Source organism: Oratosquilla oratoria, chromosome 20 (genome assembly GCF_046742065.1).
Source record: "Oratosquilla oratoria isolate Oo_2021 chromosome 20, ASM4674206v1, whole genome shotgun sequence".
In the NCBI taxonomy this organism is placed as follows: Eukaryota; Metazoa; Arthropoda; class Malacostraca; order Stomatopoda; family Squillidae; genus Oratosquilla; species Oratosquilla oratoria.
The window spans coordinates 44,314,751-44,339,750 of NC_134796.1; the positions used below are offsets into that span (position 1 = coordinate 44,314,751).

Below are 25,000 nucleotides of genomic sequence, written 5' to 3' on the forward strand. Positions count from 1 at the left end.
ATAATAGTAATAATAATAATAATAATAATAGTAATAATAATAATAATAATGTGGATAGGAGGTAAAGGGAACACGGGCTGAGGGAAATACTTTTATTCCTGACTAGTTTCGCCTGAGTGGAGAAGAAGCCAGTCAGGCGAAACTAGTCAGGATTAAAAGTATGTCCCTCAGCCCGTGTTCCCTTTACCTCCTATCCACATTCGTCACAATGTATGATAATAATAATAATAATAATAATAATAATGATAATATAATAATAATAATATTAATGATAATAATAATAATAATAATAATAATAATAATAATAATAATAATAATAATAATAACAATAATAATAATAATAATAATAATAATAATAATAATAATAATAATAATAATAATAATAATAATAATAATAATAATAATAATAATAATAATAATAATAATGATAATGATAATGATAATGATAATAATAATAATAATAATAATAATAATAATAATAATAATAATGATAATAATAATAATAATAATAATAATAATATTAATAATAATAATAATGATAATAATAATAATAATAATAATAATAATAATAATAATAATAATAATAATAATAATAATAATAATAATAATAATAATAATAATAATAATAATAATAATAATAATAATAATAATAATAATAAAAATAATAATAATAATAATAATGATAATAATAATAATAATAATAATAATAATAATAATAATAATAATAATAATAATAATAATAATAATAATAATAATAATAATAATAATAATAATAATAATAATAATAATAATAATAATAATGATAATGATAATAGTGATAATAAATCATTAAATATAAATGAATAGATAAATCAATTAATAAAAAAAACGTTGATGAATGAAATAAACTTCACCATTTGTCGTAGTGTTCACATGATGTATTCCCATGGGACATAAAGAAAATAATGTACTGTCAGTCTTAGAGGGTCTAACGGTTCGTCGAACGCGGTTCGACAGACACGTGTTTAAAGTGATGTGTGAACATGTGAACGGGGTATTTGGTTGTCGAACACGTTGGTTAAACCCCAAATACCCCGTTCACACGTTCACACATCACTTTAAACCCCCTTTTACATTTGTTTTATTTGGTTGCTTGGGTGTTTATTCACTTTTTTTCCAATCTTATCATGGACAAAGAATTTTCCTCTTGGTCTTCATCCTTTATTAGTGTAATTCATTATAACTCATTGTGATTAGAGAATGGAGTGGATGGGATATTCACCCATCAACAAACAAAATATCTCCGTCAATCTGCCCAACTGTCCTAAAGAAGAAAAACGACTAAACGAAACATACACAAAGAATGGTATAATAACTCATAACGTTTATTTTTTTTCCTTCTAAGACAATTACCCAATATCCTCCAGCATTGGCCACATCTAAGCAATCATCAAAACAGTTATCAGAAATCAAAACAAGAATAAGTGGAGATGTGAGACGAGGGCTGGATTACAGGCTATTAACCGTTAATAGTTGTTGACCGCGGACAGAGGAAAACATATTTCCGCTCAATTAATCTCAGAAAAGGACTTCAGCTCACCTTGTCATCCAATAGCGACCCCACATGGGTCTATCCTTCCCAGAGGAACCGACTTTCACGGGTGGATGGGGGAGGCAGTAGGGAGCAAGGAAAGAGGACAGGAACAAAAGCTACGGTACAATTCATCCCGGCTTCCACTATTGTTACCGTAGAGGTTTGCGGTTGCATACTCGGTTCTTGTGTCTTTTTGATGATATGAAAACTCTTCAGAGATGCAGTTCCCGTAACTTCCTTTTTTTTTTTTCATAAGGGGACTAAGAGAGAGTCATCGTTTAATGAAACAGCGGGCCCTGTTTTTTACACGCTGCATCTTGCTACATTTTCTATGACCCGGGCAGTGAGTGGACAGGTGACAAGGATGACCCTTCATCCACAAGAGCTAAGATGGAAGGAAAATGGCTGCCGGGTGGGAATGGGATGGGTGGGGATGAGTGAATGCCTTGGCTGGCTACCTCTCCCATAAGTGGAAGAAGCATATTGTTATATAGACAGTTTTTACAACATTAGCAACGTAACTAATCTGATTATCATGAACACTCTCGCCACTTAGAGGACATTACACAGCCCATCGACAATCAGAATAAGACATAAAGTGTCACCCGATGTTTGGGTCAATTCAGATAGGGTGTTATCTCTTTCTAGCCTAGTGTTATTTGCATGAATAAAATCGTGTGGCGTCAGTCGCATCCAAAGGAAAAACCCGACACAAGACGCATTTGGAACGAGACTGCGGTTTCCACAGTGAGGTCGCCATAGATGTTGTCCTGGATGGCTTTTCTGAAGAAGATGATGAAGGTCATACGCCCGGAGGCGAGTAGCTACCTGCGGCCGAAGCCGTCACCTTTGCCCTATTATGCACTTGGACTGTTGGGGCAGGCAACTAGCAGTCATTGATGGTAATCGAAGTGGAGTGTGAGATTCGAACCCACAACTAAGTGAATGAGAGTCTGGAACGGAGCAAAGAGAGGGGCACGTACGGTATGAGTGTAGTTTGGAAATAAAAGATGAGGGTAACACCCGATAGAACGTTTTCGCTGTGTCTAATGCAATGGTTCTCAACCGTAGCCTGTTGCCACAAATTATACATTTCTATATAATATGAGGATTTTGGGTATAAATAAAAAACTTCCATCGATCTGTCCTGGCAGAACAAACATAAAATAATTATGAGTGTCAACTTTGTAAAAAAAAAAAAAAAGCAAAGGGTTTCTCTTCATAAAATTTTAATCATTGTTGTTTATTTTCTATTTATTTTATCATTATTATTATTATTATTATTATTATTATTATTATTATTATTATTATTATTATTATTATCATTATTATTATTATTATCATTATCATTATCATTATCATTATCATTATCATTATCATTATTATTATTATTATTATTATCATTATTATTATTATTATCATTATTATTATTATTATTATTATTATTATTATTATTATTATTATTATTATTATTATTATTATTATTATTATTATTATTATTATTATCATTATCATTATCATTATCATTATCATTATCATTATTATTATTATTATCATTATTATCATTATTATTATTATCATTATTATTATTATCATTATTATTATTATTATTATTATTATTATTATTATTATTATTATTATTATTATTATCATTATCATTATCATTATCATTATTATTATCATTATCATTATCATTATTATTATTATTATTATTATTATTATTATTATTATTATTATTATTATTATTATTATTATTATTATTAATATTACATTTTTGGGGGGAGGCGAGGTGGGATTTGGGAGAAAAATGAAGGGAAGCAATACGAATATTGAAAATTCATGGAGTGAAAAGGGTTGAGAACCACTGGGCAGGTACAGCAACATGGGTTTCATAAACATCACTCAAACTAGATGGCCAAAACCTGCACAGAAATCTCAAGATGGTCAGTGACTGGGTGTTCTTCGTGTAGATCAGAAGACGCCCACGTAGATTTATTTATATGTTTATTTATTTTCTGTGAGTGTGGGCGGTCGTAGGTGCTCACATGCAAAAATGTCCGTATGTGCCTACGTGATTTGTCGACCAAGATGCATGGACGCCCAGCTCTCACAGACATGACGTCACTACTTCCAACGGATGGTGAACGGAATATATTAATTTGTTAATTAGGAAAATCATTCAGACCCATCTTGAATTATAATTCACTTCTGATATTGTCACTTTCCTATTTCAGGGATGATAATTATTGTCCGCATAGGAGTGAAATAATTCTTGTGCCAACCAACAAGATCGCGTCATCATTCAAGTCGTCTCTTATTTATCGTCATGAGAATTGAAACCAGACACATTAATTTTGTAAATTCGATAGGATTCTATAAATCTTTATACTAGGTGTGTTACCCTATTTCTACAAATACATTTGTATGCTTGGTATGACTAGGGTGGCCAGACGTCCTCCTTTTGGGAGGACAGTCCTCCTTTTGAGCACTTGGTCCTCTATCAGACGCAATCTCACGCCGGACGTGCATTTGTCCTCCTTTCTTGGGGTGTGACAAAAATAAATGAATAAACAAACAAATAAAAAAAAAATGAATAAAGAATATAAAAATAGATAGATAACCCTAGGTATACAATAATGCCATACAATTAAATTATGTGGGAGTACCCAGGCCAAGGTCAGCGTCGGAACGTGGCAGCTGAAGTAGACAGGAACTGCACTGGACCAATGTTGTAAACGTGTGATTGCATGATTCACATCTCATACAATGGGCTGCAGTTCTGAGGTGGCCACTGTGCAGTGTGGTTTGGTAATTAATTTATGAAGTTAAGGAGTGAAAATGCCGAAAAGAAAGACTTTGTTTAACTCTGACTGGGCCAGAGTTTGGCAATCAATGTGAGGATACAATTTGGGTTTGTTTGCGTTGTAACTTGGTAAGAAATATAGGTATTTGTTTTTTGTCGGTTTCATTAGAAGTGAAAAATATGAGTCACTTTCAATTTTCTATTACATATATATATATATATATATATATATATATATATACATATATATACATATGTATGTATATATATATATATATATATATGTATATATATATGTGATTTTTTTCTTTCTTTCTTTTTATTTTTTACTGTATATTATAATCATCGATATACAGTGTCCTTTTTGGAAATTTGGAAATGACCACTGTTACGCCTCCCATTAATGCCCAATCTTAATTGGAGAAACAATTCTACCTCCAATCATCGACGAACCATATTGAGCCTAAATGGCAGGGTAACAATGTACTGCACATCAAATAAATCTGTGCAGTACCTTCAAGCACGTATGTCAATAGGTTTAGGTGACCGGTGGATAACTCAAAGGGGCAAGGTTAAGGCAAAACTATGGTGTTCTAACATAAATTATGTACATTTCACTTAGCACTACACACACACTTATTTTATGCCTACCCGGACCACTTGTTACCACTAGGGTCCACCTAACACACTTAACCTAGAGATTTTATAGAGGAGCGGGAAGTGTCCGCTCTGTACGGGTTCAGAAATTAGAGAGAGAAAGAATACGAATGCGTATTCACTCGTGACTGCGGTCACCATGAGGGGGCCGCAGTTGCTAACTCACAAGCCGTTATTATTTATTTCATTACAGGCAGGGTGAGTAGAATAACATAATACACATACAGATATTATCAACATAATAAGGTACAATATACAATATAAACAATATCCTAACTAACTAAAATAAAAGGATAACAAAGGAATAATACACACGGAACAAAGAATATTATATTTCATACGATCGGTAATTCAGAAAGACGAAAAAATTAGGGCGTGGCTACAACTACCCGAAACAAGTGGTAACATGAAAAGTACATCTATTACAAAGGAACACATACTTGCGATCACGCAACACCCCTCCCCCAAAAGAATACGCTTACAAGGGTTTGTAAGCAAAGAATCACTTTAACCAAGGTCAATCACACTAACATTTTAAGTTTGCACATGGGTAGTTCGGGATAGGGCATCAGCCAGCACATTAGTTTTTCCACTTATGTGCGCGATCTGTAAATTGAATGGCTGTAAGGCCAATGCCCACCGTAGAAGTCGTTGATTAGCGTTTTTCATTCGTTCCACAAATGTCAGGGGATTATGGTCTGTAAACACTTGCACAGGGTGAACTGTGCTTCCTACGTATACTCTAAACGCTTCCAGAGCCATAATCAAAGCTAACGCCTCCTTTTCGATGGTGGCATAGTTCCTCTGCGCCTTTAGGAACTTCTTTGAGAAGTAACACACAGGATGTAACACACGATCCTCCTCACCCTCTTGTAGAAGCACGGCACCGGCACCAACTTCGCTGGCGTCGACGTGGATGGTGAACGGCCTCTGGAGATCAGGGGCACGTAGGACAGGAGCATTTGCCAGCAGAGCCTTCACGCTCTCGAAGGAGTCCTGGCAAGCCTGGGTCCACTTGAAGGAGGTCTTAGTACTCAGGAGGTCGGTGAGAGGAGCCACCACGGAGGAGAAGTTGGGACAGAAGCGACGATAGTAGCCCACCATTCCCAACAGTCTCATCACTCCCTTTTTGTCGCTTGGGGCAGGATACTGCAGAATGGCTGTAATCTTGGCTGCAATCGGTTGGACCTCCCCTTTCCCGACGACATGCCCCAGGAATGTGATGCGGGCATGGCCGAACTCACTCTTGGCGAGGTTCACTGTCAAACTGTGTGCTGCCAGAACAGCAAAGAGGGCTCTTAGGCGGTCCACGTGTTCTCCCCAGGAGTCGCTGAAGACGACGAGGTCATCCAGGTAGCAGCGGACACCCACCAGCCCCGCCGTTACGATGTTCATAAGGCGTTGGAAGGTTGCAGGTGCATTCCGCAAGCCAAAGGGGAGGACGGTAAACTGATACAGCCCCTCGGGAGTGATGAACGCGGAGATGACCCTCGACCGCTCTGACAGGCGGACTTGGTAATAGCCCTGTAGTAGGTCCAGTTTCGTCACCCACTGTGCTCGACCAACCTCGTCAATGACGTCATCAATGCGTGGCAAGGGGTAGCTATCCGGCTCAGTGACTGCGTTGAGCTTTCTGTAGTCGATACACAGTCGCATAGAGCCATCGGGCTTCGGCACCAAGACCACGGGAGAGGCCCAAGGACTGCTACTGGGCTCCACGATACCAACCTCCTGAAGGCGTTGCACCTCCTCACGGACGTACTCCTTCTTGAATGCGTTCAGGCGGTAAGGACGTTGGCGGATGGGCCGAGCTCCGTTGGTTTCGATGTCGTGCTCTACAGCTGAACAGGGGTGAGGATGGTCACTAAATATAACACTATAGTCTGTCAAAAGAGAAGAAATATCACTCGCTTGGTCATTAGAGAGATGGCCTAACTTTGTACTGGGATCATAGAGTATTGTGGAATTGTCCACTTTAGCATACAAGCCACTCTGGAGTTCAGGGAAGTTGTCTTTCTGATCATTATCACATGTAGGCACTACAACACAAGCGGACAAGGAAGGTTCAACATTTTCCTCCCTTTCCTTACTCTTTCTCACTCTGTAGGGTTTCAGTAGATTGACATGCACCAGACGTTTTTTCTTACGCCTGCCTGGCGTATATACAACGTAATTGGCGTCCCCTACCCTGTCTACAATTTGGAAAGGTCCATCATACCTTGCCTGGAATGGGTGTGTCTGCACGGGCAAGAACGCTAACACCTCATCACCTACCCTAAATTCCCTATGCTCTACCTTATGTTTTTTGTCAAATTGTTGCTTCATTTTTATCTGAGCAGATTTTAAATGGGCATTAGCCAGCCTCACAGCAGCTTTTAATTTTTCTCTAAACTCAACTACATATGATACCAAGGGTGTGACACTATTTTCTAGCAGCCAACTTTCTTTGAGGGCTTTGAGAGGTCCTCGCACCTCGTGGCCATAAATTAGCTGAAATGGGGAGAATCCTAAGGATTCTTGAACAGAGTCCCTAACCGTGAATAGGAGAAGGTCAACTCCCTCGTCCCAATCCTTCCCAAACTCCAAGCAATAAGTGCGCAACATGCGTTTGAATGTCTGATGGAATCGCTCCACCACCCCCTGGGATTGGGGATGATAGGCTGAAGACCTAGACTGCCGGACACCCAAACTCTGCATTACCTGATTAAACAATCGGGAAGTAAAATTGGATCCTTGGTCCGACTGCACTACTGTGGGAAGGCCTACTTGTGTAAAGAAATGAATAAGGGCTCTCACCACATTCTTGGCTGTGATGCGGCGCAAGGGAATGGCTTCTGGATAACGGGTGGCACAGTCTATCATAGTAAAGAGAAACTGATTACCTCGGGGAGTCTTTGGCAGAGGACCAACGCAATCTATGACAATTCTGCCAAAGGGTTCCTCAATGACAGGGATAGGTTGTAGAGGGAACGGTTTAACGCTGGGGTGCGGTTTCCCTGCTACCTGACAACGGTGACATGTACTAATGTAGGAACTAATATCTCTCTTCATTTTAGGCCAATAGAAATGAGTTAGAATTTTTGCACTAGTCTTCCTAACTCCCAAATGTCCTCCTACCCCATCATGAGCAATACCCAGGATCTCCTTCCGTAATGGGCTTGGGACCATTATTTGGTGACGGACAGACCAAGGGTAATTTGCAGGGGAATCAGTAGGACGGAACTTTCGCATCAATATGTCTGAGCTAAGGTAATAGCAGTTAGATTCAGACTTGGCTTCCTCTTCACTAATAGCTCTACGGAAACAACTGGCTAGTTCAGGGTCCTCTTTTTGGAGACAAATGAGCCTACTCCTAGTGACTGGGGAGGAACCGAAACTATCCAGGGTGGTAACATTGTCTCCCTCAGTGTCGTTTTCGCTATCAAACCTATTATGAAGGTCACCGGGTGGAGGAGAAGTTTCAAAAAATTCACCTAGATTTAAATCAGCAAGGTCAGGCTGAGTAGGAACATCCTCGGTGTTCTCACTAGGTTGGGGGGTAATTACACCAACATGAGCATCCTCATTATGCTCGCTAATCTCTGCCTCCACCCTGCGGCTCATGCTACGAGTAACAGCACATGCAGGGAATATGCCCGGAATGTCTGCCTCTAATTGGGAAGTATTATTCTCGGCAGAGGGACACGAGGAGACTATGACATTAGGTAACATCGTGCCCCCGGCGAGGTCATTTCCTATCAGAAGTGAAACTCCTTCTACAGGTAACTTGTCGACTACTCCTACCTGGGCATAACCTGTCCTAATATCTGACCGCAAGTATACTTGGCATATAGGGATACGTGACCCGCCTGTTAAACCGTTCACAAGGACCCAATTCCCAGTATAACATACATTTATCAAAGCAGCCACATCTTTTGTAATTAATGATAGGGCTGAGCCTGTGTCTCTCAGAAGCTTGATAGATGTAGGTGGGCTATCTTGATTAAGGGCCACTGAACCAGAAGAACAGAATGGTTCAAATGTTGATAACATAGGTGAGGAAGGATTATCTGGGACAACTGATGGGCTAACAGCAGTGAGACAGGGCTCCAAAAAACTTTCCGATTGCTTGGCCACATTGATCGAGAGAGAGGGGGACCCTTGGAGAGGAACCTTTCTTTGTTGTAGTTTGAAACATTCATCAACATGATGTCCTGGTCTTTTGCAATACTTGCAATAGCTCCTGCCTCCAGTGAGGGTAGATTCCCTGGTCTCACTATCAATAGGCTTACCTGAGGTAGATGAAGCAGATGATGAGTGAGCCGGCGGTCGAGGAGCCTGTGGAGGTCCGACTGGCTTGGAGTCCCTAGTGGGGGGGGAGCTTTGGGGCAAGGTAGGGTGAGACCTGGAATGCATTCTAGGATTAGTTAAATGGTAATAGTCGGCCGCTGGGCCAGCCTCTGCCAAGGTACGAATACCTCGCTGATCCAAGTTGGCTCGCACATCTGGAGGGATATTATTTCTAATATCTTCCATCAATATTAACCCTTTGAGTTTCTCCAGGTCTACGTGAGCCTCCTCGCTCTCCACCCACCGGGTGAACAAGCGGAGCTTTCGTTGGAAGTACTCCACGTATGTCTCCTGGTTGGATTTCCTACATTTCCTGAATTGTTGCCGGTAGGCTTCAGGAACAAGTTGGTATGCTTGTAGAATATTATATTTAAGTACATAATAATCACTACTCTGACTCTCGGAAAGTGCAATAAATGTGTAGAGAGATTTTCCCGAGAGGGCACCATACACCATCTGCGTCCACTGGCTGAATGGCCATTGGTACATACGTGCTAACTTCTCGAAAATAGAAAAGAACTTGTCTGGTTCATCCTCGTTAAATTTCGGAATATTAGGTGTTTTTTCTATACCATGACTTTGAGACTTGAGTCTCTCTATTTCTAGTTCCAACTTCTTAAGTTCAACCTGTAAAGCTAAATCATTTACGGGGCTAGCACCCCCTACATCTTCCCGTGAGGCGAGGATGAGTTTATTTTCCTCTAAGTACTCAACAATTTTGTTTTTCAAGGGGTTCTTATTTAAACCGGAGCACTCGCTTATTTGATAATGATGTGCTATCATCTCTAACTCTGGTTTGTTAAGCTTCCTTACCTCTTCGGCTGAAGGCGCCTTTACGAAGTTCTCCAAGTTGAACATGTTGAACTAAGATGTTGGAAGACAAGGAATAACAAAATGTTGCTTATTAGCTAGTTGGCAACCTATTGAATTAATGAAATACGTATAATAGGGATTAGCCACACGTATGGTAATGCAACTGTTAGCTGGTATCGCAAGAGCATGAAATAATGGTAACAATTCAATAGCTTACCACAAATCTCGGCGATGAACCACAACCGTATAGGCGTTCTAACAATATAAATGCACTAATGGCTACTATCCCGGTCGTAAGGCCCCCACTTGTTACGCCTCCCATTAATGCCCAATCTTAATTGGAGAAACAATTCTACCTCCAATCATCGACGAACCATATTGAGCCTAAATGGCAGGGTAACAATGTACTGCACATCAAATAAATCTGTGCAGTACCTTCAAGCACGTATGTCAATAGGTTTAGGTGACCGGTGGATAACTCAAAGGGGCAAGGTTAAGGCAAAACTATGGTGTTCTAACATAAATTATGTACATTTCACTTAGCACTACACACACACTTATTTTATGCCTACCCGGACCACTTGTTACCACTAGGGTCCACCTAACACACTTAACCTAGAGATTTTATAGAGGAGCGGGAAGTGTCCGCTCTGTACGGGTTCAGAAATTAGAGAGAGAAAGAATACGAATGCGTATTCACTCGTGACTGCGGTCACCATGAGGGGGCCGCAGTTGCTAACTCACAAGCCGTTATTATTTATTTCATTACAGGCAGGGTGAGTAGAATAACATAATACACATACAGATATTATCAACATAATAAGGTACAATATACAATATAAACAATATCCTAACTAACTAAAATAAAAGGATAACAAAGGAATAATACACACGGAACAAAGAATATTATATTTCATACGATCGGTAATTCAGAAAGACGAAAAAATTAGGGCGTGGCTACAACTACCCGAAACAAGTGGTAACATGAAAAGTACATCTATTACAAAGGAACACATACTTGCGATCACATTCAATTTACAGATCGCGCACATAAGTGAAAAAATTAGGGCGTGGCTACAACTACCCGAAACAAGTGGTAACATGAAAAGTACATCTATTACAAAGGAACACATACTTGCGATCACGCAACACCCCTCCCCCAAAAGAATACGCTTACAAGGGTTTGTAAGCAAAGAATCACTTTAACCAAGGTCAATCACACTAACATTTTAAGTTTGCACATGGGTAGTTCGGGATAGGGCATCAGCCAGCACATTAATTTTTCCACTTATGAGCGCGATCTGTAAATTGAATGGCTGTAAGGCCAATGCCCACCGTAGAAGGCGTTGATTAGCGTTTTTCATTCGTTCCACAAATGTCAGGGGATTATGGTCTGTAAACACTTGCACAGGGTGAACTGTGCTTCCTACGTATACTCTAAACGCTTCCAGAGCCATAATCAAAGCTAACGCCTCCTTTTCGATGGTGGCATAGTTCCTCTGCGCCTTTAGGAACTTCTTTGAGAAGTAACACACAGGATGTAACACACGATCCTCCTCACCCTCTTGTAGAAGCACGGCACCGGTCACCTAAACCTATTGACATACGTGCTTGAAGGTACTGCACAGATTTATTTGATGTGCAGTACATTGTTACCCTGCCATTTAGGCTCAATATGGTTCGTCGATGATTGGAGGTAGAATTGTTTCTCCAATTAAGATTGGGCATTAATGGGAGGCGTAACATCACCATACTCGCAGATGATTACTATATTTTCTTTTTTCTCTCCATCTGAGAAGATTGTATCTGCTTCTTATGATAATCACTAGTAATATAGTATAATCTATCAGGGGCCCAAGCTACTACGAGTCTAATATCTCTGAAGATTACAAAGGATTACAAAGGCGGAGCATGCCGACAGGAGTCCTTTTGATCCATATCTAGGTCGGATGCGAAAAAAAAATCATAATAATAATGAAATAATAAATAAAAACTATAATAATGTAAATAATAAATAAAATACATAAATAAATGCATAGGTATAGTTAAATAATAAACAAACATGTAAATAGCAAATAATAATAAATTGACATATAACTAATGATAAATGAAAATCAGACAGACACAAATGATAACAAAACAAAAACAAATAATATAAGATAAATTATAATCATTACAGCATCTTACTGTAAATTAAGACACGGGAGAAATATCGCGACCCATCCTATAAAACCAGGATGCAGAGAAAAAAATTAACACTAGATTAAGAACGTTAATCTAAGGAAACTAACCTAGATCTAGATGACCAAAAACTACGAAAGGAAGAGGAAGAAGAGAAAAATCGAAGACCCAAACTCAAACTCAACCCAAATTCCTACGGAAAGGTATCAACAACTCGTACCAAAAAACATCCTCAATCATGCAAGTGGGTCTGCCCCACATCTTTCTACCTTCAACTTCCTTCCATATCTAACATTTTCTACCCTATCCCCCCCCACCTTTCCAACTTACCTATCATATCATTTCATTAGAGGTCGATCACTGACAAAGCGAGAGCCTCTATATGAATAAGAAACCAAACAACGAGTGTCGTCCCCGTCTATTCCCTCCTGTCTTTCCTTTCAACATTTCCTCTTCCCTAAACATTTCTCTACCCCTTACCTTAAGCTACGACAACAAAGCACTATCCTAAGTAAACCCAATAAATCATTGGTATCCCAACAATCTTTAAATCTCTCCACTAATTCTTCATTTCTAACCTCCTCCCCCTTCCCCCCATCCACGTGCGTGAGAGAAATATCAACTCCTACTTACCTCCGAGTACGAATGCGATACACTACAGACCACCAAACTTGTCCCGCCCACGCTCGGTCAGTTGTTTTTGTCCGTTACTATCTCCATCACTGCGATTTAGTGATGTAAGACTCGCGAGTCACTCGTTCAAATCGAACAACTTCTTTCAATGAATCGTTTCCATTGACTCGTTCGTTTGGTGTTTCTTCACGTCCTAGCATTATATATATGTTGGTGGTTCGTAGTGTGTATACTGGTCATATCACGTATTGATTGGTACACACCACCAACTCATACCACAGGACTACTTGATGTTCACTGACCAGCAACTCGTGATAGGTTACGGGTTTCAGCCTTGAGTTATAAGTATAACGATTCACGAGTGAGTCGGAGTGACTTGCAGTAGTACTTGACTGGCCACGCTGGACAAATTCCGTGGGGCCCGGCCCACCCACCCCACGAGTTGGAGAGAGGTTTCAATGTGAAATTCCAGGCCGTAGGGCCGTAGCCAGAAATTAAATTTTGGGGGGCTAATCATGCTTAGGGGAGGCTGCCGTTTTACGGTAATACGCGGTCGGTCCCCCACTTCGGGGACCACTCCGCCACGTTTGCTTCTGACATAAGTACTTCACTAGAATAAAGTAAACAACGAAACCGTGCATCACTCTCCCTATGTCACCTTGCCCAAGTAACACATACTCATATGTTGCAGCCTTCAACCACTGAAACCAAAGCCCTTTAGAAAAGCACCGTCCTCGACTCTGAATGTTTGTGCGTAAGTTTGTATCCGTTTGGGCTTGTGATTCACCACGGTCTTGGATCAAGTATAGGACTCGTGACAGCTATTACCCTCCCGGATGAAAGCTCAGAGCTCATATGCGTGCGCGCGCGCACACACACAGGACGACCGGTAAAAAAAAAAAAAAAAAAAAAAAAGACATCAGCTCAACAATAGAGATCCAGCTAATCCAGCTTCGAGTTGCCCGGAGTGTGGAAGAATATGCGGATCAAGAATTTGGCTCCACAGTCACCTCCGCTGGCAGTGACGCCAGAGCCCTTCATATCACCACCCAGCATCACTCAGCTCATCACATCTCACCAGAGCAGTATCGTCGTCGATCACATACGAACCACCATAAGCAATTGTGTGGAGGAATGCATTTGCATGCTCCAGCACTTGTTCCTGTTTAGGCTCCTCGTACGTGGGCGTAGGGACAACACATGCGTGTCTAAAACAACTTAATTTCCCTCCTCCCGCCCCCGCCCCCATCCCCGGAGGGAATTTGTCCTGCAGAGGAACGAATTAACAAAAGCCGCATTTATTATTATGTCCCCGTCCTCGGCAGGACCCAAAATCATCTGTGCGACCTCCTCCCCCTCTTCTTCCTCCTCCTCTTTCTCCTCCTCTTACTTTCCCCCTGTTCCTCCTCCTCCTCTTTCTCCTCCTCTTTCTTTCCCCTCCTTTCTTCCCCCCTCGTCTTCCCACTTTTCCTCCTCCTCTTCCTCTTCCTCCCTTCTCTTCCCACTCTTCCTCCTCCCTTTTCTCCTCCACCTCCTCCCCTCCACCCTCTCCTCCTCCCCCTCTCAGTCCTCTTCCCTCTTCCTCCCCCTGATCCTCTTTCCCCTCTTTCTCCCCCCTCTTCCACTTCCCCCTCTTCCTCCTCCTCCTCTTCCTCCTCCTCCTCCTTGTCCTCCTCCTCCTTCTCCTTGTCCTCCTCCTCCTCCTTTTCCTCCTCCTCCTCCTCCTCCTCCTCCTCCTCCTCCCACAGACCATGTCCTCCACCATCAAAGTCTCCCAATGCCTTGTGCTCGAAGGGAAACGACTTTCCTATTGTCACATCGCCTCGGCTGCACGCGTGACGATGATGTGTATAAAGACTTTTTATTTCTATTTTTATATTTATTTCTTTTTCTTCTGTTACCATCGGGATGGGGCAAATGCCCATCTACTTTCCCATGCCCCTCGAACCATGCCCTGTTATTTTATTTCCATGCCCAACCACAATGTTTTAATTGTTGTTTTTCAGTCATATATACATACACGCACACGTACACGCAAGCGCGCACACACATATACACACATACACAAACGCGTAAGCATACATATATACATACATACATATATACATACACACACACACATACACACACACATACACACACATACATACATACACACACACATACACACACACATACACACACAAAGGATTACAAAGGCGGAGCATGCCGACAGGAGACCTTTTGATCCATATCTAGGTCGGATGAAAAAAAAAAATCATATTAATAATAAATTAAAACTATAATAATGTAAAAATAACAAATAAAATACATAAAGAAATGCATAGGTATAGTTGAATAACAAACAAAAAGGTAAATAGTAAATGATTATAAATTGACATATAACTAATAATAAATCAGACAGACAAATTATAACAAAACAAAAACAAATAATATAACATAAATTATAATCATTACAGCATCTTACTTAGGTATTTATCTAAATGATTCTTAAAGCTTCGAACTGAACTACATTGCACTACCTGTGCAGGAAGTTTATTCCATTCATTAACTACACGGTTGGCAAAGTTGTTTCTACCTACTTCTAAATTGAATCTATTTCCGGACAGATTGAGACCATTGTTTCTTGTCTGATTCTCATTCAATGTGAAAATTTGGTCACTTTTGATGTTGTCAATTCCCTTTAAAATCTTAAAGACCTGTATCAAGTCACCTCTGAGTCTACGCTTTTTTAGGGAAAACAGATTCATGTGCTTAAGTCGATTTTCGTATGATTTATTTTTGATATTTGGAATCAGTTTTGTGGCTCGCCGTTGTACTTTTTCCAGTCTGTCAATGTCTTTAATGAGATTCGGTGACCATACGGAAACAGCATATTCCAAATGTGGACGAACTAACGATTTATATAGCTTGTTAATGAGTGATGGGCTTTTGAAATCAAAAGATCGCGCAATCAATCCCAGAATCTTATTTGCTTTCTCAGAGGCTGAAATACACTGCTTGGATGATTTGAGGTCGTTACTGATAATTACATCGAGATCTTTTTCACTATCCACTTTTGTTAAGGAATTTCCAAATAACTTGTAATCGTACTTACTGTTATTTTTACCTATGTGCATTACCTTGCATTTACTTGTGTTAAATTTCATTAGCCACTTTTCAGACCATTGCTGTAATTGATCTAAATCTTCTTGAATATCTAATTGGTTTGAGTGATCATTTGCCACTCCGCACAGTTTTGTATCATCAGCAAATTTGGAAACAGTAGATTTTAGTCCATGGTCTATATCATTTATATATACTATGAATAGAAGTGGCCCAAGAACGGAACCCTGAGGAACTCCACTTGCAACACTTTTCCATCCAGAAGTTTTTCCATTTAAAACAACTCTCTGTTTTCGACCTTTCAACCAATTACTAGTCCAACCTAATAGGCTACCACTTATTCCATGCAAAGCTAATTTAGTAAGTAGTCTTTCGTGTGGGACGGTATCAAAAGCTTTTGCAAAGTCTAGATATATTAAATCTATATTGTTTCTTTTGTCATAATTAGAGATAACTGTGTTGTAGAATTCGAGTAAGTTAGTCACGCAAGAACGTTTCCGTCTGAAACCATGCTGGCTATCATTTATCAAACGGTTACTTTCTAAATGATATTCGATATCATCTCTGATGATAGTTTCCATTATTTTTCCTACGATCGAAGTCAAACTTATAGGCCTATATTTATTTGGTTTCTTTTTGTCACCTTTTTTTGAATATGGGAGTAACGTTAGCTAGCTTCCATTCTCTTGGGACATCTCCGGATATGATGGATTTCTTGAAAATAATTTCTAATGGAACAACAATCTCATTTTTCATTTCCTTTAAGATTCTTGGATGCCAACCGTCAGGGCCTGGTGTTTTATTAACTTTGAGTTTGTCTATACACCTTTTAATTTTTTCTTTTGTTATATTTACCGTAGTGAGTAAGTTTACCCTAGACTTTTCACAGGTTTCAGTTTGGAATTCACTTTGAGGTGTTTCGTTTACGAATACCGAGCTAAAATAATTGTTTAAGATATTACACATTCCTTCATTTGAATATTCAAGTTGACCGTCAGCAGATAATAGTGGACCAATGTGATTCCTAACAACCTTTTTATCTCTAATGTAACTATAGAATTCTTTGGGATTCTCTTTGGATTTATCAGCGATGTTCATTTCGTATTGTCGTTTTCTTTTTCTTATTGTCTTTTTTAAATCTCTCTGTATTGATACATAACTTTCATAGTCATTAGATGCACCCGAGCACTTATATTTCTTATAAGCCTGTCTCTTTTTAGCAATACTTTTTTCAGTTTCTTTGTCGAGCCACTTTGGGCGAGCCTGATTTGGGGGACGTCTGTCCTTAAAAGGAATGTAAGCTTGAATCATCTTAGTGAGCGTATTTTGAAATATTTCCCACATCTGATCTACAGGCCTTTTGTTTAATTTTTCCTCCCAATCTGTAAGCTGAAGCTCCTGACGTAGTTCTATGAACTGAGCTTTACTGAAATCGGGTATTTTAGAAGCACAAGTATCTATTCTAAAATTGTTTAGGAGTTTGAATCTGACTAAATTGTGATCGCTATTTGCAACAGATTCACCGACTTCTACATCAGTTACCATGCTTTCGCGGATAGTGATCAATAAATCGAGCAAGTTTCCATATCTTGTGGGCTCTTTTACATGCTGAATTAAGTAATTGTCACCAAGAAAATCAATCAAGCGACTACCTATATGGCCATGTTCAAGGGTCATCCAATCAATGTCAGTAAAATTGAAATCACCCATTATCAATAAATCCCGGTTGCAGAAACTAGACAGTTCTTGAAATAACAGTTTGTCGTCTGCTAATGATAATGTCTTTGGCCTCTATATTACACCTATATTCATTTTTTGTCCATTTGTTAGGGTTAACTCAACCCACAAACTGTCATATGCATCCTGTTTCACTTTCTCTAAAACACAAGCATGAACATTGTTTTTAACGTACAATAGAACACCCCCACCTTTCTTGTGGTTTCTATCCTGATGAAAGTGTTTAAATCCCGCAATATTAAATTCAGCTTCGAACTCTGTACCATTTAACCATGTCTCAGTTATTCCTATCATATCGAGATTTTCGATTTTGACATACGCCTGTATTTCTTGAAATTTGTTCCTAATACTACGAGCATTAAAGTACATAGTTTTAAGAAACTCGTGATTATTTCTTTTTGACACATTTTGAGTTTCAATATCATGTCTTATATTATCATTTTGTTTTTTATTTATGCCTTGCTCTATATTATTATTATTTGGTCCTTCATTGACATTCAATGCCTCATTAACATTTCTCCTATCAAAATTAAAATTTCCCCCATCACGGACATCTGGTCGATTACGGTCATCCGATCTATTTTGTACATTTTGTCCCCCTACGTCACTGTGATTCACGCCGGCCTCCCATCGTTCAGTGACATTATGTCCGGCATCCCTTTCTAAAATTATATTTTGTCCTCCAGTGACATTATATCCTACCGTGATATTTTTTCCTCCACTATAATTACATCCCATCGTGATCTTTTGTCTTCCACTGTCATTACATCCTATCTTGATATTTTGGCCTTCATTGACATTCTGTCCGGTATCTCTTCCTAAAATTATATTTTGTCCTTCACTGACATTATATCCTACCGTGATATTTTCTCCTCCATTATCATTACATCCTATCGTGATATTTTGTTCTCCACTATCATTATTTCCCATTGTGATTTTTTGTCCTCCACTGTCATTACATCCCATTGTGACATTTTGTCCTATGACATTACATCCTAATGTGTCATATCGTCCTCTAGCGACATTACATCCTATCATGATATTTTGGCCTTCATTGACATTCTGTCCGGCATCCCTTCCTAAAATTACATTTTGGCCTTCAATGACATTATATCCTACCGTAATATTTTCTCCTCCATTATCATTACATCCTATCGTGATATTTTGTTCTCCACTATCATTACTTCCCATTGTGATCTTTTGTCCTCCACTGTCATTACATCCCATTGCGACATTTTGGCCTATGACATTATATCCTAATGTGACATTTCGTCCTCTAGCGACATTAAATCCTAAAATTATATTTTGTCCTATACTGGTACATTGTTCTACATTAATGCTATACTCTACACTGTTTTCCCAAGTACATTCTATTTCCCCTTCCCTTTGGCCTTCTACCCTAAAAAAGGAGCTAGTTCATTACAAACTCCCACAATGAGGTTTGTAAGAACATCTTTGCCTCTGCGGGTAAGGTGGATCCCATCAGAAGCGTAAAGGTCATGGCGCCTAGAAAAGAGATACCAAGGATCAAGAAAGTGGTGTCCCAATTGTGTGCACAACTGCGATATCCTATCATTGATCCCTATGGCTCTACTGTTCCAACACGAGCCTGCGTAGATCCTCGGGAGGATCCCACAGACTACGTGACGGCTCCCACGTTCCTTCATCTCCTGAAGGAGGACCTTGTAATTCCGAACAAGCTCCTCTGATCTCACCCTACCTACATCGTTACTTCCCGTATGAACAATCGTAACCGTGTTCTTCCGTCCTTGCTCCCTGATGGACCGGGTACAATCAACGATCCCACGGCCCGGTTGACATACAAGCTTGCAACGTCGCTTAGTCTTTCGCTGCAGGATGTCGTCATAGCCTCGAACCATGGACCAAGCACCAAGAACTCCTGGTTTTCAGCCACTTCATCCTCCAGTAGAGCAAAACGATTGACTAGAGCCAGCGGTTGCTCCACAGGGCACACGTCTACCGAACGCGGGCTCGACAAACGGGACCCCACGGAGCGCCACTCGCTCATGGCAGTGACAGTAGGTGAAGAAGTGGAACGCTCTTTGGGTTGTGGGGAGGGTTCACTCTTCTCACGGAGCGCACTCCTGAGAAGCCGAATTTCCTCCTCACACATCCTGAGACGGACCTCTAGGTTCACGCAACCTTCACAAGCCATTTCGCTCCCCCTTTAGCAATAAAAACGGCAAAGAGAAAATACAAATCAACAACAACAACAAATCAAAGCGGTCTCTAATAAACTAAATACGCGAAGCTTACTCTGCTTACCTTATACTATTTCTCCTACCTTTGGAATACGGTAACAGAAAACTGTTTTGAAATTAAATAGAACCCTGCACTTTATATTATATCTGTAACTGTATAGCGCTATACGTATACAATTACAAAAACACAACACAATCACTTAACACTATTCGGAGATATAAAATTCACAGGTATTCGCTAGCTGGTGTCTGTGCAGAAAAACGAGGTCTCTAGCTGAGGTCACGAGCGGACTGAAGCTGAGGTCACGAGCGGACTGAGCTGAGGTCACGAGCGGACTGAGCTGAGGTCACGAGCGGACTGAGCTGAGGTCACGAGCGGACTGAGCTGAGGTCACGAGCGGACTGAGCTGAGGTCACATACACACACACATACACACACACATACACACACACATACACACACACATGCACACACACATACACACACACACATATACATACATACACACACATACACACACATATATACATACACACACACATACACACACATACACACATACACACACACATACACACACATACACACACACACACACCGACTCGGTGGTACAGTTGGTAGAGCGCTGGAATGGAAAGCAGAAATGCTCCTAGTACCCAGTTCGAATCCTGCCCAGGGCCGAAATTATTTCGGTATCGCTGTGCCTCGGGTCGTACTCTGACTCTCGTGGGCGGGGAGTTGGGGGTGTGTGTGTGTGTGCAAGGTCATAGCATTACCCATAGATCGGACCTACGAGCTCTGAGCTCTCTTCCAGGAGGGAAATAGCTGTCGATCACGAGTCCAACACGTGATCCAAAGACCAAGTGAATACACACATACACATGCTCATACATACATACACATACACACACATACACACACATACACACACACATACACACACATACACACACATACACACACACATATACATACATACACATATATACATACATACACATACACATACACATACATACGCACACACACATACACGATACACATACACACACACACGCACATACACATACACGACACACACACACGCACACACGCACACTGGACGGCACTGGAAGGCTGGATTGGACGCGCTCACAGTTTTCGAATGGCGTCATTCTCTCTCTCTCTCTCTCTCTCTCTCTCTCTCTCTCTCTCTCTCTCTCATTCTCTCTCTGTCTGTCTGTCTCTCCCTCTCTCTTTTTATTTTTTCATTCATAACCACTTGTTGTCATCGTTACTCCATTATGTATTTTATTGTTATGTTGTCGACGGGTATTTGTTTTCTTCGATCCTGAAGCGTTAAAGTCACTAGCCATTGCTCAGTGGCCGATTTACAAACCAAACTCTGCTGAGCATCAGGTAATTTTGTTCATATGAATCTGCCAAAAAAGTGATCATCAGATTTAATTCTAATATCTTCCTACTTTTCGAACAGCATACGATTTCTTATGTGTTTTTCTTTAACAATCGACCGATGCGTTTCGATTTTGTTTACTGCTTGTTGATTCCAATCATCTGAAGAAAATGCATTCGAAGATTTATTCTTCTTAAGCGTTTTCGTTTAACTTCTCGAACAGCTCAAGGATTCATATCTCTTTCTGTTTAATAATAAGCCACGTTTTTTTTCGATTTTGGTCATTATTCTCTGAGAAAATAAAATACATCAGAAGATTTATTCTTCCTAAAAGTTCTCCTTGTTTCGACTCTGGTGGCTACCAGATGATTCTGAAACAACTTGATACACTCGATGGGATACTTTTCCTCGTTATATCCATTGTTCTCCCAAAACTAATCTTTACTCCATTCCGTCTGGTAATACAGCAGCCATGTGTTCATCTGCTCTACAAAGAGCTAATATTGTGGATCAAACTTGTATGATAATAAATCTAAATTCGTATTCTAGATTTGGTAGATGTATGGGACCCCCAAAAGAAATTAGAAGTTCTTTAACTTCCTATGTATTTGAGTAAGGTAAGAATGAATCTATAACGAGATGGCCTTTATCCTTTTGAGTATAGACGACCTCTTCCTCCTGTTCCTCTTCATCCACGTGAGAGTAATCGTTTGGAAAAAATAATCAAACAAATGGAGTAATCAACGCGACGATGGCAACAACACATTAGAGAATGCTACATGTTGTAGGGAGCCAAATTGCATCGCTTTGACGGAAGTGAAGGACATACAGTATACTGTATAACTGGTCAAGAAGTAAATAAATAAAACTAGATAAACAAATATAGAAAATAAACTAATAGATCAATAAAAAAGATAAATAAATAAATGAATAGATAAATAAAATATCAAATAAATAAATATATAGGTAAATAAACAAATAAATAAATAAATAGATAAATATATAAGTAAATAAATTATTAAATAAACATGTAAATAAATAAATAACCAAACAAACTAATGAAGAAAGAAAATAATAAATGAATAAATAAGTAGACAAAAATTATTAATAAACAACAAACAAAACAGATAAATAGATAAATAAGTAATAAAAAACAATAACAAAACACTAAGAATTATAACAATAACAACAGCAAACAATACGATAACAATAGAATAACAATAACGATGACAATAACATCATCAACAACAACAACAATAATTGATGAAATAAACAAAGGATTAGATAAATCGGATAGACCTATACTAAAATTATCGAGAAATAATCAGAAATAGAAGAAAGTTACATAAAACAAGAAGAAAAGAGTGACCTCGTGCTGACCTTGCTGATCACGTGACCGACTACGAGTACAGATGCCGAGACAGCTCCGGAGACGTCCAACTCTGTTAGAAATAAATAGATAAATGAATGAATGAACAAAAATGTATAAATAAATAAATAATTAAGTGAATAAATAAATAATGAATAAATAAATAAGTAAATAAATAAATAATAAATAAGTAAATAAATGAGTATTTGAATAAATTTATTAATAAAGAAATAAATATATGAGACAGTTCTGAAGACGTCCAGCTCTGTTAGTAATGAATAAATAAATTGATAGATGAAATACATAAACAAGTAAATAAATAAATAAATAGTTATATAAATAAGTAAATAAATAAATAGATGAATATATAAAGTAATGTATAAACAAATAAGTAAACATATAAGTATGTAAATCGATAAATGAATAAACAGATAAACAAATAGTAAATAAATCAATCAATCAATGAATAGATACATAAACAGTACATAGATAGATACATATATAGGTAAATAAATAAATAGATAAATAGATAAATGATTGAATGAATGAATACATAAATTAATAAATGCTAATTGAATTAATAGATTAATAGATAGATAAATAAAATAAAATAAATAAATAAATAAACAAATAAATAAATAAGAAAAATATAAATAGATAAGAAAAAATAATAAGTAAATATATAAATACTGGGAATAAGTAAATAAGTAATTGAATAAAAATAAATAAAAATAAAGATGTTAATAAACGAATAGATAAACAGATAGATGAATGAATAAATAAATTATTTTATTAATTAATTAATAAATAAGTAAATACAAATTTGACATTAATGATTATACTGTTTTATCATTTATTTTAATTTTCTCATTCTCTTCATTGTACTGCAGTACTTTACTACAATGTTGCCCTTGCTCTTTCATCTTATATCAATCGAAATAGTTGAGTGGAAAGGGTGGAAGGAAAACCCGAATTGGATCAGGAACCTTAGCTTACTGACATTTCGACTACAAGTCTTCTTCAGAGTGACGAAAGAAGGTCTAGCCTACGCCAGGAGGCGCTGAGTAATTGCGGACAAGGCGGTCACGCTTTGGGGACTGTTGGGGGTAGGTAATAATAGTCACTGCTGGGAATTGGAGAGGAGGGTGGGACTCGAACCCACGACTAAGTGAATGCGGGACCAGCACTCTTCCGATGATGCCACCAACACAACAGACATGTATTAATCAACAGTATCTATGAAAATACTCTCACTACGGAAGTCTCTTAACATAGCCTGAATAAGCCTGTGTTTTTCTGCCACCTTCTCCACTCAGATGTTGGGTTATCACGCTGGGCAATTTTTTCCCCCAACCTCCAGTTAATCGGCGGAACCTCCCACCTCCAGAACTTTTTCTGACGTAAAATTACTGTGGCAAACTATTTTGTCTTCTCAACATTTTACATAGAATATCATTTGATATTATGCTGGAGGTAAATTATTTTTCCTCCATCATATCAAATTCCTTCCCGAAAGCTCCGGGATGCAAATCTGCTCCAACTGTCGGAGGAAAAATAGCCCAGTGTGATAACGCCTTGAGTCGATACAAAAGGGCGTCCCGCCAATCAGATCCTTAGATCACTCCATCTGAAATAATAACGATCTCGCTCTGGGCTAATGATGAAGTCGATCTTGGTGTTTACGCCAGAATCCCTCATTCTCTTAACCTATTTGGCACTCCAGTCATCTATCGTGAACATCAAGAGCCGATGTCCGTTGCAGTGATAAGTAGAAAAGATCTATGGACAGGGGCTACGTTCCTCAAGATCGACTGTCATCTTTTTGTGACCACAAAACTGCTTCTGTCGTGACAGCCCTTTGTCAAACCTGCTAGAGTAGTGGGGTCCCGTCTCCCTAAAGGAACGTCAGTAATTTCCAAGAGGAGCTCGAGCCTTTGGGAAAAAAAATACATTATTTTTTTCTATTTACATAAACGAGAGCATATCATACCAATAGCTGAAAACACTGAGCGATGTCTCTTTTGTCACACTAAATGGCAAAAACAGGAGAATCTTTTACTTGGTCGAGAATTTGATCTTTGATGTCTTGAGACACTCCATCGACCCTTCCCTTGATATTATCGTTTGAAATCTGGGAAAGATCGTTACGTGTCAAGTAACTAAATAAAAGAGGAAATGGTCTTC

At 38.9% G+C, this 25,000-nt stretch overlaps 1 long non-coding RNA gene across 1 annotated transcript in view; it reads right to left on the reverse strand.

Annotated features, from left to right (window-relative positions):
* Nucleotides 1-25,000, reverse strand: part of LOC143036517 (uncharacterized) — a 101,517-nt gene that overhangs the window by 60,238 nt on the left and 16,279 nt on the right. The window contains exon 2 of the long non-coding RNA XR_012967366.1: nt 22,828-22,889. This is a non-coding gene — a long non-coding RNA (uncharacterized LOC143036517). The remainder of the gene's footprint in view (nt 1-22,827; nt 22,890-25,000) is intronic.